The sequence below is a fragment of the Hyla sarda genome, chromosome 12 (assembly GCF_029499605.1).
Source record: "Hyla sarda isolate aHylSar1 chromosome 12, aHylSar1.hap1, whole genome shotgun sequence".
Lineage (NCBI taxonomy): Eukaryota > Metazoa > Chordata > Amphibia > Anura > Hylidae > Hyla > Hyla sarda.
In genome coordinates, this window is record NC_079200.1 from 59636897 (window position 1) to 59653815 (window position 16919).

The window sequence follows — 16919 nt, forward strand, 5'->3', positions numbered from 1 at the left end:
GACGTGAAAGGCATTAGGGATACGAAGAGAAGGAGGAAGAAGAAGTTTGTAAGAGACAGGATTAATTTGAGACAAAACTTTAAAAGGACCAAGATAGCGTGGTCCCAACTTATAGCTCGGGACACGGAAACGGACATATTTAGCGGAGAGCCATACCTTGTCTCCAGGGGAAAAAATGGGAGGAGCTCTTCTTTTCTTATCTGCGAATCTCTTCATGCGAGAAGAAGCCTGTAAGAGAGAATTTTGGGTCTCTTTCCATATGGTGGAAAGATCACGAGAAATTTCATCCACAGCGGGCAGACCAGAGGGCAAGGGGGTAGGGAGGGGGGGAAGAGGGTGACGGCCGTACACCACGAAAAACGGAGATTTGGAGGAAGATTCAGAGATTCTGAAATTATACGAGAATTCGGCCCAAGGTAGAAGATCTGCCCAGTCATCCTGGCGGGAGGAAACAAAATGTCGTAAATAGTCACCCAAGATCTGGTTAATTCTCTCTACTTGTCCATTGGATTGAGGATGGTATGCAGAAGAAAAATTTAATTTAATCTTGAGTTGTTTACAGAGAGCCCTCCAGAATTTAGACACAAATTGGACGCCTCTATCCGAGACGATCTGTGTAGGCAACCCGTGAAGACGAAAAATGTGTACAAAAAATTGTTTAGCCAACTGAGGCGCTGAAGGAAGACCAGGAAGAGGGATGAAATGTGCCATTTTGGAGAATCGATCAACGACCACCCAAATAACAGTGTTGCCATGGGATGGGGGTAAGTCAGTAATAAAATCCATACCAATCAGAGACCAAGGTTGTTCGGGGACAGGTAGAGGATGAAGAAAACCAGCGGGCTTCTGGCGAGGAGTCTTATCCCGGGCACAGATAGTGCAGGCTCGCACAAAGTCCACCACATCAGTCTCTAGAGTCGGCCACCAATAGAAGCGAGAGATGAGTTGCACAGATTTCTTAATGCCCGCATGACCTGCGAGATGGGAGGAGTGACCCCATTTGAGGATCCCAAGGCGTTGGCGTGGAGAAACAAAGGTCTTTCCTGGAGGAGTTTGTCTGATGGAGGCTGGAGAAGTGGAAATCAGGCAGTCAGGAGGAATGATGTGTTGAGGAGAGAGTTCAATTTCAGAGGCATCTGAGGAACGAGAGAGAGCATCGGCCCTAATGTTCTTATCAGCAGGCCGAAAGTGAATTTCAAAATTAAATCGGGCAAAGAACAGAGACCACCTGGCCTGACGAGGATTCAGCCGTTGGGCAGACTGGAGGTAGGAGAGGTTCTTGTGATCGGTGTAAATAATAACTGGAAATCTTGATCCCTCCAGCAGATGCCTCCATTCCTCAAGTGCTAATTTAATGGCTAGAAGCTCTCGATCCCCGATGGAGTAGTTCCTCTCCGCCGGAGAGAAGGTCCTGGAAAAAAAACCACAAGTAACAGCATGCCCGGAAGAGTTTTTTTGTAGAAGGACAGCTCCAGCTCCCACTGAGGAGGCATCAACCTCCAATAGGAAGGGTTTAGATGGGTCAGGTCTGGAGAGCACGGGAGCCGAAGAAAAGGCAGACTTGAGTCGTTTAAAGGCGTCTTCCGCTTGAGGAGGCCAAGACTTGGGATCGGCATTTTTTTTTGTTAAAGCCACAATAGGAGCCACAATGGTAGAAAAATGTGGAATAAATTGCCTGTAATAATTGGCGAACCCCAAAAAACGTTGGATGGCACGGAGTCCGGAGGGGCGTGGCCAATCTAAGACGGCAGAGAGTTTATCTGGGTCCATTTGTAGTCCCTGGCCAGAGACCAAGTATCCTAGAAAAGGAAGAGATTGGCATTCAAACAGACATTTCTCTATTTTGGCATAGAGTTGATTATCACGAAGTCTCTGAAGAACCATACGGACATGCTGGCGGTGTTCTTCAAGATTGGCAGAAAAAATCAGGATATCGTCCAGATATACAACAACACAGGAGTATAGGAGATCACGAAAAATTTCATTAACAAAGTCTTGGAAGACGGCAGGGGCGTTGCATAGACCAAAGGGCATGACCAGATACTCAAAGTGTCCATCTCTGGTGTTAAATGCCGTTTTCCATTCATCCCCCTCTCTGATGCGGATGAGATTATAAGCACCTCTTAAGTCCAGTTTGGTAAACATATGGGCACCTTGGAGACGATCAAAGAGTTCAGAGATGAGGGGTAGGGGGTAGCGGTTCTTAACCGTGATTTTATTAAGACCGCGGTAGTCAATGCAAGGACGTAGAGAGCCATCTTTTTTGGACACAAAGAAAAATCCGGCTCCGGCAGGAGAGGAGGATTTACGGATAAAGCCCTTTTTTAAATTTTCTTGGACGTATTCAGACATGGCAAGAGTCTCTGGGACGGACAGAGGATAGATTCTGCCTCGGGGTGGAGTAGTGCCCGGGAGGAGGTCAATGGGACAATCATAAGGCCTGTGAGGAGGTAGAGTCTCAGCTTGTTTTTTGCAAAAAACGTCCGCAAAGTCCATATAGGCCTTAGGGAGACCGGTTACATGAGGAAGCACAGGGACACGGCAAGGTTTACTGGGAACCGGTTTTAAGCAGTCCTTGGAACAAGAGGGCCCCCAACTCTTGATCTCCCCAGTGGACCAATCCAGGATTGGGGAATGGAGTTGAAGCCAGGGAAGTCCAAGAAGGATTTCAGAAGTGCAATTGGGGAGGACCAACAGTTCAATCCTCTCGTGATGAGATCCGATGCGCATTAGAAGGGGCTCCGTGCGGAAACGTATAGTACAGTCCAATCTTTCATTGTTTACACAATTGATGTAGAGGGGTCTGGCGAGACTGGTCACCGGGATGTTGAACCTGTTGACGAGAGAGGCCAAGATAAAATTTCCTGCAGATCCAGAGTCCAAGAAGGCCACAGCAGAGAAGGAGAAGGCAGAGGCAGACATCCGCACAGGCACAGTAAGACGTGGAGAAGCAGAGTAGACATCAAGGACTGTCTCACCTTTGTGCGGAGTCAGCGGACGTCTTTCCAGGCGGGGAGGACGGATAGGACAATCCTTCAGGAAGTGTTCGGTACTAGCACAGTACAGGCAGAGATTCTCCATGCGGCGTCGTGTCCTCTCTTGGGGTGTCAGGCGAGACCGGTCGACCTGCATAGCCTCCACGGCGGGAGGCACAGGAACAGGTTGCAGGGGACCAGAGGAGAGAGGAGCCGGGGAGAAGAAACGCCTCGTGCGAACAGAGTCCATATCCTGGCGGAGCTCCTGACGCCGTTCGGAAAAACGCATGTCAATGCGAGTGGCAAGATGGATGAGTTCATGTAGGTTAGCAGGGATTTCTCGTGCGGCCAGAACATCTTTAATGTTGCTGGATAGGCCTTTTTTAAAGGTCGCGCAGAGTGCCTCATTATTCCAGGATAATTCTGAAGCAAGGGTACGGAACTGTACGGCATACTCGCCAACGGAAGAATTACCCTGGACCAGGTTCAACAGGGCAGTCTCAGCAGAAGAGGCTCGGGCAGGTTCCTCAAAGACACTTCGAATTTCCGAGAAGAAGGAGTGTACAGAGGCAGTGACGGGGTCATTGCGGTCCCAGAGCGGTGTGGCCCAAGCCAGGGCTTTTCCAGACAGCAGGCTGACTACGAAAGCCACCTTAGACCTTTCAGTGGGGAACTGGTCCGACATCATCTCCAAGTGTAATGAACATTGGGAAAGAAAGCCACGGCAAAACTTAGAGTCCCCATCAAATTTATCCGGCAAGGATAGTCGTATTCCAGAAGCGGCCACTCGCTGCGGAGGAGGTACAGGAGCTGGCGGAGGAGATGATTGCTGGAGCTGTGGTAGTAACTGTTGTAGCATAACAGTCAGTTGAGACAGCTGTTGGCCTTGTTGCGCAATCTGTTGTGACTGCTGGGCGACCACCGTGGTGAGGTCAGCGACAACTGGCAGAGGAACTTCAGCGGGATCCATGGCCGGATCTACTGTCACGATGCCGGCTGGCAGGTGGTGGATCCTCTGTGCCAGAGAGGGATTGGCGTGGACCGTGCTAGAGGATCGGTTCTAAGTCACTACTGGTTTTCACCAGAGCCCGCCGCAAAGCGGGATGGTCTTGCTGCGGCGGTAGTGACCAGGTCGTATCCCCTAGCAACGGCTCAACCTCTCTGGCTGCTGAAGATAGGCGCGGTACAAGGGAGTAGACAGAAGCAAGGTCGGACGTAGCAGAAGGTCGGGGCAGGCAGCAAGGATCGTAGTCAGGGGCAACGGCAGAAGGTCTGGAATCACAGGCAAGGAACACACAAGGAACGCTTTCACTGGCACTAGGGCAACAAGATCCGGCGAGGGAGTGAAGGGGAAGTGAGGTGATATAGGGAAGTGCACAGGTGTAAACACTAATTGGAACCACTGCACCAATCAGCGGTGCAGTGGCCCTTTAAATCGCAAAGACCCGGCGCGCGCGCGCCCTAGGGAGCGGGGCCGCGCGCGCCGGGACAGAACTGACGGGGAGCGAGTCAGGTACGGGAGCCGGGGTGCGCATCGCGAGCGGGCGCTACCCGCATCGCGAATCGCATCCCGGCCGGAGGTGGTAACGCAGCGCCCCGGGTCCGTGGAACCGACCGGGGCGCTGCAGTGAGGGAAGTGTAGCGAGCGCTCCGGGGAGGAGCGGGGACCCGGAGCGCTCGGCGTAACAGTCCATACATGCAGTGGTCTCCAAACTGTGGACCTCTAGATGTTGCAAAACTGCAACCCCCAACATCTGTCTTGGCATGCTGGGAGTTGTAATTTTGCAACATCTGGAGGTCAACAGTTGAGAGTTCACTGGTCTAAGGTGAATGGTGGTTTCCTAACTTCAGTTGCTGGATTTTTACCACTTTACCCTATTGTTCTGAGAGAGATACGCCAGAGCTGTCGGGCAATAGTAACATAGTTACATAGTTCATAAGGTTGAAAAAAGTCCATCAAGTCCGACCCATAACCCTAATGAGTCCCTATTGAGTTGATCCAGAGAAAGAAAAAAAAACTCATACTCGAGGGAAAAATTCCTTCCCGTCTCCAAATATAGCATCAGAATAAATCCCTGGATCAAACTTCTGTCCCTATAAATCTAGTATACATAACCTGTAATGTTATTACTCTCCAAAAATGCATCCAGACCCCTTTTAAATTCTTTTACAGAGTTCACCATGACAACCTCCTCTGGGAGAGAATTCCACAGTCTCACTGCTCTTACAGTAAAGAACCCCCGTCTGTGCTGGTGTAGAAACCTTCTTTCCTCTAAAGGTAGAGGATGCCCCCTTGTTATAGATACAGTCCTGGGTATAAATAGATCATGTGAGAGATCTCTGTACGGTCCCCCTGATATATTTATACATAGTTATTAGGTCTCCCCTAAGCCTTCTTTTTTCTAAACTAAATAACCCCAATTCTGATAATCTTTCTGGGTACTGTTGTCCTCCCATTCCCCGTATTTCCCTGGTTGCCCGTCTTTGAACCCTCTCCAGCTCCACTATATCTTTCTTGTACACTGGTGCCCAGTACTGTACACAGTATTCTATGTGTGGTCTGACTAGTGATTTGTACAGCGGTAGAATTATTTCCTTGTCGTGGGCATCTATGCCCCTATTGATGCACCCCATGATTTTATTTGTCTTGGCAGCACCTGCCCGACACTGGTCACTACAGCTAAATTTACTGTTAACTAAGACTCCTAAGTCCTTTTCCACATCAGTCGTACCAAGTGTTCTCCCATTTAATACATAATCCCAGCCCGGATTTTTCCTCCCCATGTGCATGACCTTACATTTATCAGTGTTGAACCTCATCTGCCACTTCTCAGGCCAAACCTCCAACCTATCCAGATCCATTTGTACCAGGGCACAGCCCTCTATTGTGTTATCTATTATATACAGTGCACTGTCCTCTACTGTGTTTACCGCTTTACAGAGATTAGTATCATCTGCAAAGATTCCTACTTTACTCTTCAACCCCTTTACAAGGTCATTAATAAATATATTAAATAGAACAGGACCCAAGACTGACCCCTGTGGTACCCCACTAGTAACAGTCACCCAATTAGAATAAGTACCATTAATAACCACCCTCTGTTTCCTATCACTGAGCCAGTTACTTACCAACTTACACACATTCTCCCCTAGCCCCGTCCTTCTAATTTTATGCACCAACCTTGTGGCAACGTATCAAATATCAAAATCCAGATATATGACATCCAGCGATACCCCCTGGTCCAGTCTGGAGCTCACCTCCTCATAAAAGCTCATGATCCCTCATAAATCCATGCTGATATGGAGTCATATATTTATTTTTATGGAGGTTAAACTAACAGGCCTATAATTCCCAGGGTCACCTTTTGACCCCTTTTTAAATATTGGCACCACATTTGCCATGTGTTAATCCTGGGAAACAGTCCCTGTTACTATAGAGTCCCTGAATATTAAAAATAGGGGTTTGTCTGTTACATTATTTAATTCCTTTAGAATACACGGGTGAATACCATCTGGACCTGGTGATTTGTCTATTTTGACTTTTTGTAGGCGGCACTGTACTTCTTCCGGGGTTAGACAGGTGACCTATACTGGGGAGTTTACCTTATCTCGCTGTATTTCACCTGGCATTTCATTTTTCTCAGTGAATACAGTGGAGAAGAATTTGTTTAACCCCTTAAGGACACATGACGTACTGGAACGTCATGTGTCCACTCCCGATCTATAACGCGGGGCCACGGCGTGGCCCCGCGTCATAGCGGGTCGGGCCCGGCCTCTAACAACGGCCGGGACCCGTGGCTAATAGCGCGCGGCATTGATCGCTGTGCCGCGCGCTATTAACCCTTTAGACGCGGCGTTCAAAGTTGAACGCCGCGTCTAAAGTGAAACCGAAAGCATCCCGGCTAGCTCAGTGGGCTGTTCGGGATAGCCGCGGTGAAATCGCGGCATCCCGAACAGCTGACAGGACAGCGGGAGGGCCCCTACCTGCCTCCTCGCTGTCCGATCGCCGAATGACTGCTCAGTGCCTGAGATCCAGGCATGAGCAGTCATCCGGCAGAATCGTTGATCACTGGTTTCTTATGAGAAACCAGTGATCAACATAGAAGATCAGTGTGTGCAGTGTTATAGGTCCCTATGGGACCTATAACACTGCAAAAAAAAAGTGAAAAAAAAAAGTGAATAAACATCATTTAACTCCTCCCCTATTAAAAGTTTGAATCACCCCCCTTTTCCAATAAAAAAAAAAACACAGTGTAAATAAAAATAAAAATAAACATATGTGGTATCACCGCGTGCGGAAATGTCCGAATTATAAAAATATATCATTAATTAAACCGCTCGGTCAATGGCGTGCGCGCAAAAAAATTCCAAAGTCCAAAATAGTGCATTTTTGGTCACTTTTTATATCATTTAAAAATGAATAAAAAGTGATCAATAAGTCCTATCAATGCAAAAATGGTACCGTTAAAAACTTCAGATCACGGCGCAAAAAATGAGCCCTCATACCGCCCCATACACGGAAAAATAAAAAAGTTATAGGGGTCAGAAGATGACAATTTTAAACGTATTAATTTTCCTGCATGTAGTTATGATTTTTTCCAGAAGTCCGACAAAATCAAACCTATATAAGTAGGGTATCATTTTAATCGTATGGACCTACAGAATACATATCAGGTGTCATTTTTACCGAAAAATGTACTACGTAGAAACGGAAGCCCCCAAAAGTTACAAAACAGCGTTTTTTTTTTTCAATTTTGTCGCACAATGATTTTTTTTCCCGCTTCACCATAGATTTTTGGGCAAAATGACTGACGTCATTACAAAGTAGAATTGGTGGCGCAAAAAATAAGCCATCATATGGATTTTTAGGTGTAAATTTGAAAGAGTTATGATTTTTTAAAGGCAAGGAGCAAAAAACGAAAATGCAAAAACGGAAAAACCTCCGGTCCTTAAGGGGTTAATATATTTGCTTTTTCCTGATCTCCTTTTATAATTTCTTCTTTATCGTTTTTTAAAGGGCCAACACTTTCATTTTTAACATTTATGCTATTTATAAAGTTAAAAAACATTTGGGGGTTAGTTTTACTCTCTTTGGCAAGGAATATTTCTGTCTCTATTTTTGCAACTTTTATCAGTTTTTTACATATTTTACATTTTTCTCCATTGTGTTTTAATGCTTCTTCACTGACGTCCTGTTTTAGTAGTTTAAATGTTTTATTTTTATCATTTATTGTCCCCTTAACATTTGTATTCATCTATATTGGTTTTCTTTTATTTCTGACCATTTCATTCCTCTTAAAGTGAGAATTAAATATATTTTTAAGTCTCCCATTTAGTGTCAGTATTGTTCTTTTTGAGGACATTATCCCATTTTATATTGTTAAGGGCTTCTCTGAGTTGGTCAAACTTTGCCTTCCTAGAGTTCATTGTTTTTGTGGCCCCTCTAGAGATTCCCTTATTGAAGAACAAGTTATAATGTATTATATTATGATCACTATTTCCTAGGTGTCCTTCTACTTGCACATTAGTTACTCTGTCAGGTCTGTTGGTTAATATTAAGTCTAGTACGGCGCCCCCTCTGGTCGGGCTCTGCACCATTTGGGACAGATAATTGTCTTTAGCTATAGTCAGAAACCTGTTTCCTATGAGATTCACAGGACTCAGTCTTCCAGTTTATATCAGGATAGTTAAAGTCCCCCATTATTATCACCTCATTCTGATTTGTTGCCTTGTTTATTTGCCTCAGTAATTGATCTTCTGCCTCTTCCATTGTGTTTGGTGGCTTATAGCAAACCCCTATCACAATTTTTTTATTTTCATCTCCATATATTTCTACCCATAATGACTCCATATTATTGTTTCCCTCCCGTAGATCCTCACGCAGTGCGGCCTTCAGGCCCGATTTTACATGAAGACAATCTCCTCCCCCTTTCCATTTTGTCCGACCCTTCCTGAATAGACTATAACCCTGTATGTTAACTGCCCAGTCACAGCTATCGTCCAACCAAGTCTCTGTTATACCTACTATGTCATAATTTTCCTCAGACATCGACCACTCTAGTTCCTCTGTTTTATTGAAGACATCTGGCATTAGTCATCATGCAATTCAAAGGTGTTAGTATGTGTATGAAGCCTATCCCTATTAACTATTCTGACCCCTCCCTCTGCTCCAACCCAGGTATATTAATAAGTCCACCCCCTCTATCTACACTATCTTCCCCCTCTATGTTGTAGGTTCCCTCCCCCCAGTCCCTAGTTTAAACACTCCTCCACCCTTCTAGCCATCTTCTCCCCAAGCACAGCTGCACCCTCCTCATTGAGGTGCAGCCGTCCCTACGGTAGAGCCGGTATCCAACAGCAAAGTCGGCCCAGTTCTCTGTGAACCCAAACCCCTCCTTCCTACATCAGCTTCTGAGCCACTTGTTTACCTCCCTGATCTCCTGCTGCCTCTCTGGAGTGTCTTGTGGTACAGGTAAATTTTCAGAAAATACTACCTTGGAGGTCCTTGCCTTAAAGCGTATCTGTCATAGTGCATTAAAAATGAAAAAAGTGATATGTTACTCAGGACCCAATCCTGATCATGTGCATATCATTTTTATGTGCCTCGGACCTATATATCCAGAGATATAAGCATTTATCTGCTGGTGAGTTACTTTTTCATTGTGCAGGCTGGAGGGGGCGTGTCAGTCTGTCTCCCTCACAGGAACAAGCCTGGGCAGTCAGCCAATCAGTACTCTCTACTCTGTAACCCTTTCCTCTCTGGTTTTATGGTGTGTCATGTGTCAGAGGAAGATACTTGGAACTTGCCTGCAGTAATCAGAAGACATTATGGTGAATTCATAACAGGATAAAGTGTATAAATATAAGAATAGATCTTTATAAAATTAGTGCAAGGATGTTTTTTAGACAAAAGTACAGCATTTTTATGAATACATGTTCTATCTGTTTTATCTTCTCCTAGTAAAGCTGGATGCTAATCAGCATAGCTGTCACTATGTGTGTCATTCATCTTTCACAGACTCCTGAATGTCTGATCAACGTCTTTGTCATTCAGGAGTCTGAGAAAGCTTTGACTATTTCAGCATGCTGGGAGTTGTAGTTTAGTAACAACTGAAGCTGCAATGTTTGTAAATAACTGTGTTAGAGCAGTGTTGCCTCCAGCTGTTTTAAAACTACAGCTCCCAGCATGTCCACACATCCTTTATCTGTAGTTTTGCATACACAATAGAAATCTCCTATACTGGATACCGGTATGCTTTACGGCCGGTATCCAGTATGCTGTAAAATCTAGACTAGTCTGTCTGGCTAAAAGACAGGCGACCCCTAGTGACGGCTATTTTGAGCTTGAATTTCAGGTGAAAATTTAAATTGTATATTGTGTCATATTATAATGAGTCCTGCAATATATGAAAAGTTTTTAACAATGACAGTGCCTCTTTAAGCTTGCGGCCTAAGTCCCTGAAATCATTTTTAAGGACACTCCTCCTACCTCTTACTTTGTCATTGGTGCCAATATGTCCTTTCCAGCCCCACCCAGCAACCTGTCAACCCGATCCGCAATGTGCCGAACTCGAGCGCCAGGAAGACAACACACTGTTCGGTGATCCCGGTCTTTGTGACATATCACCCTGTCTGTCCCCCTAATAATTGAGTCCCCCACCACTAGTACCTGTCTGGCCTGCCCTGCACTCCTCCCTCCCTCCTTACTGGAGCAGAGACCCCCCTGGCAGTCAGAGGCAGAGTCCTGCTGCAGTACCGCTAGCTCTGAAATGGCATCCCCCTCATCTGCCAACCGGGCAAACTTGTTGGTATGTGCCAGTTCAGGACTAGCCTCCCTCTTCCCCATTTTCTAACTGTAACCCAGCTTGCTGCCTGACTGTCCTGTACCTCCGTCCCACTATCCTCCCCCACCTCTTCCCCAGAGAGTACTTGCTCAGTGAGCAGGAGACTCCTCTCCAAGTTGTCAATGCGTCTCAGTGTTGCCAGCTGCTCCTCTAGATCCAGGATCTGGGCTTCCATATGAACAACTCGCGCACATCTCACACAACAATATGCACCCTCAACCTGCTGTTCAGGGATTGCATACATTGTACTGGACTGCCTTTTCCAACATGGAGGCCATACTAGATTTGGCCTACCTTTTTCTATAGGGAAAACATGAATGTGTCATGGTTGCCAATATTAAAGCATAGGGCAGGGGTCTGCAACCTTTAAGACAAAAAGAGCCACTTGGACCCGTTTCCGAAGAAAAAAAAAACTGGGAGCCGCAAAACCATTGCGACATTTAAAACAAATATAACACTGCATATATTGTTTCTTACCTTAATGCTATATATACAGGATCGTGCAGTCAGCTGTCAATCTGAAGAAAAAAAGGACTTTCACTGAAGATCGACAGGACTCCAAATGCATACTTTTGGGTCAGAGCCATAGGCTGTATCAGGGCATACTGGGAGTTGCAGTTAGTAACTACAATGCCCAGCATGCCCTGATACAGCTAACCCAAAAGGTTTGGTCAGCTACATAGGGTGTATGTGTATCAGGGCATGCCGTGCATTGTAGTTAGTAACTGCAACTCCCAGCATGCCCTGATACAGCCTATGGTTCAGCAGCTGCCCCAAAACACAACCTGCAGCATGTTACACTATATAGTATTATATCATTATGGTGTTACATGCTAGGAGTTGTAATTTTGGGGCAGCTGCAGAGCCATAGACTGTATCAGGGCATGCTGGGAGTTTCAGTTACTAACTACAATGCCCAGCATGCCCTGATACAGCTAATCCAAAAGGTTTGGTCAGCTGAATAGGGTGTATTTGTATCAGGGCATGCTGGGCATTGTAGTTAGTAACTGCAAGTCCCAGCATGCCCTGATACAGTCTATGGCTCTGCAGCTGCACCAAAACACAACCTGCAGCATGTTGCACTATATAATATTATATAAATTGCGTTTTGGGGCAGCTGCAGAGCCATAGGCTGTATCAGGGCATGCTGGGAGTTGCAGTTAGTGACTGCAATGCCCAGTATGCCCTGATACATCCTATGCAGCTGCACTATATATTAGTTTCTAGCCACCCACCCCCTTACCCTTATTTATGTTGTTTTGTGTGCCTGCAGTAACTCGCCCGTCTCCTCTCCGGTGGGGCTGGTGACGTCACTGACGTCAGTCCCTGCCATCAGTCCCTGCCATCAGTCCCTGCCATCAGTCCCTGCCATCAGTCCCTGCCTGGTAACAGATGTGACGGCGCACACGTCAGTTACCAGCAGCCCCCGCGCTGGTGCCTGGGACTGGGGGACGGATCGGACTGTGTGACGTTCCCAAAGAGGGGAGGGGGAGCCGGAGGAGAAGGTCAGAGGCGAGGGGAAGGTGGGAGGGGAGGGGATTTGGGCCCGGCCACAGGCAGCGCAGCACAGCACATAGCGGCGCAACTAATGTGTGTTCAGGCGCACCTGCCAGCAGACATAGCAGTCCGGTGGGCCGCGGCGCTGGCCACACATGGAGCAGCGCTGACATTCTGGGCCTTTTTGATAGGGTTCGGGGCACAGGCCCTGGTTCTTTCAACGTAGTGACGCCACTGCACCGTCCCCATGCGACGTCACAGCCAGTACAGCGGTCGCCACAGTGGGGAGTGTCGGGGCGTACAATGCGCCTCCTCCCCTCGCTAGTATCCACCCCGGAGCCGCGGCAAAGGTGTAAAAGAGCCACATGCGGCTCCGGAGCCGCGGGTTGCCGACCCCTGGCATAGGGGATAAGATGTCTGATTACGGGGGTCCCGTTACTGGGGCATCCTGCAATCTCCCACAGCATCCGACGTTCTAAATAAACACCAAGTCATTGTGGCAGTGATCATGATGTCATGGCCACGCCCCCTCCATTCATGTCTATGGGAGGGGGTGTGGTAGCCGACTCGCCCACTCCAATAGACATGAATGGGGGGCGTGGTTTAACGTCACGTGGGGTGTGGTCATGACATCTCGATCACTGCCTCCGGCTCCGAGCATTCTGAACAAAATGTTCAGACTGCTGGAGCACTGAAGTACCCCTTTAATCCTTATACCTCCATTTTATATTTAATGTACAAGGAGATCCTTTGTTATATCTAATTGAAACTGAAATTCCCACTGCAGTCTGTCGGTCGAATGTTGTATTATTATAACAGAAAACACTCTTTTGATCCTGATGTAGCGAAGATAATCCTGATGCTTAATCCTTTTTTATTTCATAAAAGCATCAAGTATTTGTAGCATATTAAAATGTCATTTGTTCTCAAGACCCCCCAAGGATCATTAATTTACTTGTTTAGAAATTATCCCTGCGCTAATGGACTGTTACTACGAGCCGGCCGTTCTTAGAGGTACATTAGAGCGTCAGTAAGCTGAAACTACACTGCTCAAAAAAATAAAGGGAACACGAAGATAACACATCCTAGATCTGAATAAATGAACTAATCTGAATGAATGAATGTGGTGACAACAAAATCACATAAAATGATCAATGGAAATCAAATTTATCAACCCATGGAGGTCTGGATATAGAGTTGAATGTACCTGCAGCCCGTGGGGTGGATATAGAGTTACCACCTTTAAAAAAATAAATATATATATATATATATATATATATATATATATATATATATATATATACCACTGATCTATGGAGTTAGGTTTTCATGCAAATGTTTTTTATTATCTAATATTTTTTGGCTATAGGAATGATACAAGCATCCCTGTTGCTCTAGATGAGTGAAGTTTATTTTTAGCATCCCTGGTGGTCTAGGGCAGTAAAGGATCAATGTAAGCTTCCCTGGTGTTGCAGTGCTCTAAATGGTCAAAGTCTGTAATTTTAAGTAGTAAGGGTCAGTGTCAGCTTTACTGGTATTTTAGGGCCATAAGGGGCTAGCTTCATCAACCCTGATGGTCTAGTGTCATGAAGAGGTAAGTCATACCTGTTATATATTAGGTTACTTTCTTTGCAGTGTTCCAGGTTTGTCTCAGTTTTTTTTATTTGAATCTAAACAGTTATATTGCTTAAGGGCAGGTAAGTGATTGTTGTTAGTACTCCTGGAGGTATAGGGCAGTGAGAGGTCAATGGAATCTTTCCTGATCGTCTAGTGCAATAAGGGGTTTGTGTCAGCATCCGCTGGGGTCTATGGTGGTAATGAATCAGTGTCTGTTTTACTGGTGTTCTTATGCTTTAAGGGGATAATGTCAACCCCCTGGTGCTTAAGTGTAGTTAGGGGTCAATCAGGGCTCAAGTCCTACAGGAACGCATGGGAACTGAGTTCCTGCACTTTTTCAACAGCAGGAACACCATTTCCATTAGCAAGAGTCCTGCAGGACCAGCCTTTGAGTGGAAATCTTGGGTGAGGTCCCACACTTTTTTCCCCCGGACTTGACCCCTGGGGTAAGTGTTATCTTTCTTGATGTTCTATTGCAAGGTTAATGTTAGTGTTGTGAAGAGATTAGACATACTTAGTAACTTTCAAAGGATCAAGGTTTATCTACTCTCTTACAGGAAGTTGAACAGTTGCTCTCGGGCAGTAACTCCTGATAGTATTCCTGATGGTCTAGGGCAGTAAGGGGTCAAAGTCAACTTCCCAGGTGTTGTAGTAAAATGATGGAATATCAATGTCATCCCTGATCTATGGCAGTAAACCTCCCTGGTGTACCAGTACAGTGAGTATTAATGTCTGCATTCCTGGTGGTCTAGGGCAGTAAGCATTCAATATTAGCTTCCCTGTTATAGAACAGTGCAGGAATATTGTTAGCATCCCTGGTAATCTAGGGCCGTTATTGACAGCTTGCCTAGTGTTCCAGGGCAGATAGGGCTTAGTGTTTGCATTCCTGGTGGTCTAGGGCAGTAAGCATTCAATCTTAGCTTCCCTGTTATAGAATAGTGCAGGAATATTGTCAGCATCCCTGGTAATCTAGGGCCGTTATTGACAGCTTGCCTAGTGTTCCAGGGCAGATAGGGCTTAGTGTTTGCATCCCTGGTGGTCTAGTGTTGTGAAGAAGTTATTCATACATGGTTACTTATCTCCCAGTTATCCAGGTTTGTCTTCTTTATTACTAGAAGCTGAACTGTAATCTACTCATCATGTTCACTTTATGGTATTTTTCCAGCACCAACAGATATCAGAGCAGAGAGGAATAGAGAGGGGATCAGCTCAAGATCACATTTAAAGGGGTACTCCATTGGAAAACATTATTTTTTTTTATCAACTGGTGCCAGAAAGTTAGACAAATTTGTAAATTATTTCTATTTAAAAACCTTAACCCTTCCAGTACTTATCAGCTGCTGTATGCTCCACAGGAAGTTCTGTTCTTTTTGAATTTCCTTTCTGCCTGACCACAGTGCTCTCTGCTGACACCTCTGTCCGTGTCAGGAACTGTTAGCAAACCTATCCTACTCTGGACAGTTCCTGACATGGACAAAGGTGTCAGCAGAGAGCAATGTGGTCAGGCAGAAAGGAAATTCAAAAAGAAAAGAACTTCCTGTGTAGTATACAGCAGCTTTTTAACAGAAGTAATTTACAAATCTGTTTAACTTTCAGGCACCAGTTGATTTATAAAAAGATGTTGTCCAGCGGAGTACCCCTTTAAATCCTTTCCTACAAAGAACCGAGTGGGTTTGCTATGTCCATCTGTCCCATGATATAAACAAACAATCAAAGATGGAAGATGGCCTAATGTTGATTTGGGCTGTGGGGCTCCCTCTTCTCACCCTGTTGTGCATCCCAATTTAGGCAAGTAGTTGTTTTTTTTATGGCAAGCTAGAACTTAGAACAGGAAAAATTCCATCCGGCTTGTACTGGTAAATTAATAATAAATATTAAAATATTAATTACTATTTGATTTAAGTGGAAGACGTTCTGATTTCTTATTTATGAATATGGTAATTCTAAACCTGCTGAGGAGGATTGAACCATGGCAGCAGGCACTCAAGGACAGGGGAATGAAAGAAAATGCCTTTAGTGGGTCTAGCCTCTGCTCTCCTCAAAAAAGACCTCCAATATAGAGATAAGTTCTCTTCTATTACTTCTACCTGTTCCCATTACTGATAACCAGTGTGAATGTCTTCTAAAAGTAAAATGGGGGATTATGAATATTTACCACCAGAGCACCTGTTGAACTATGAGTAGTAATTGAGTATACAGGTCTCCACAAGAGTATAGATACTCATAGCAGACACCCTCTGTACACAGTACTTTTTTCTAGGCAATGGCTTGAACACTCAATTTTTGTTTATATCGTTAAGAAATATGTCTCTTTCTCCACTTATCAGGCTCCCCTCTCCTTTGAAGAACTGTTAAACTGTCTTGAGATACCCCTGAGATCAGCTCACTAAGGAACCAGATTAGTTGCCCATAGAAGTCTATAAAGTGGGGAAGACGGGGCAACAGAGTGAAACAGAGACAGCCAAACAACAAAACTGCGGAAAGTGTTATATATCACCCCAGTGCTGGATTCACAGCTTAAACTGTTCAGTATTGCTCTATAATGTCACCTATTCTGCTGCATCTTCTGAGGGTGTGCTGAGATAATGTTGAGCAGAATCTCTTCTTCTTTGTGTGCTATATATGGGAGACATCATAGTAGTTAGTCTCCTGCTCCTGATGGTGTACTATAGAAATATAGAGGAGCAGAACATCCTCTCTTCTGTGTGTGAGGGGACAGTATATGGGAGACATAGCAGCTAGTCTCCTACTTCTAAGAGAGTGCTGTACAGATATAGGCCAACAGGATCTCGCTTCTGAATATAAGCGGTTACCTCTTGTGCATGGAGAAAGCTGGGGTACCAAGCAGGATATTGCGGGAGGTCCCAGAGGTCAGACTCCCCCACAATCAGACACTTATCTCACTTATATGGGGAATGAGAACTTCACTACCAGAGATTCCCTTTTAAACTACTTTGTACATACAAAAACTATGGATGCTGCAAAC

The 16919-nt window shown here is 45.4% G+C and overlaps 1 protein-coding gene across 3 annotated transcripts in view; it reads left to right on the forward strand.

Moving 5' to 3' along the window:
• Positions 1–16919, forward strand: part of CDH4 (cadherin 4) — a 471037-nt gene that overhangs the window by 161841 nt on the left and 292277 nt on the right. The gene's annotated exons all lie outside the window — the stretch shown is intronic.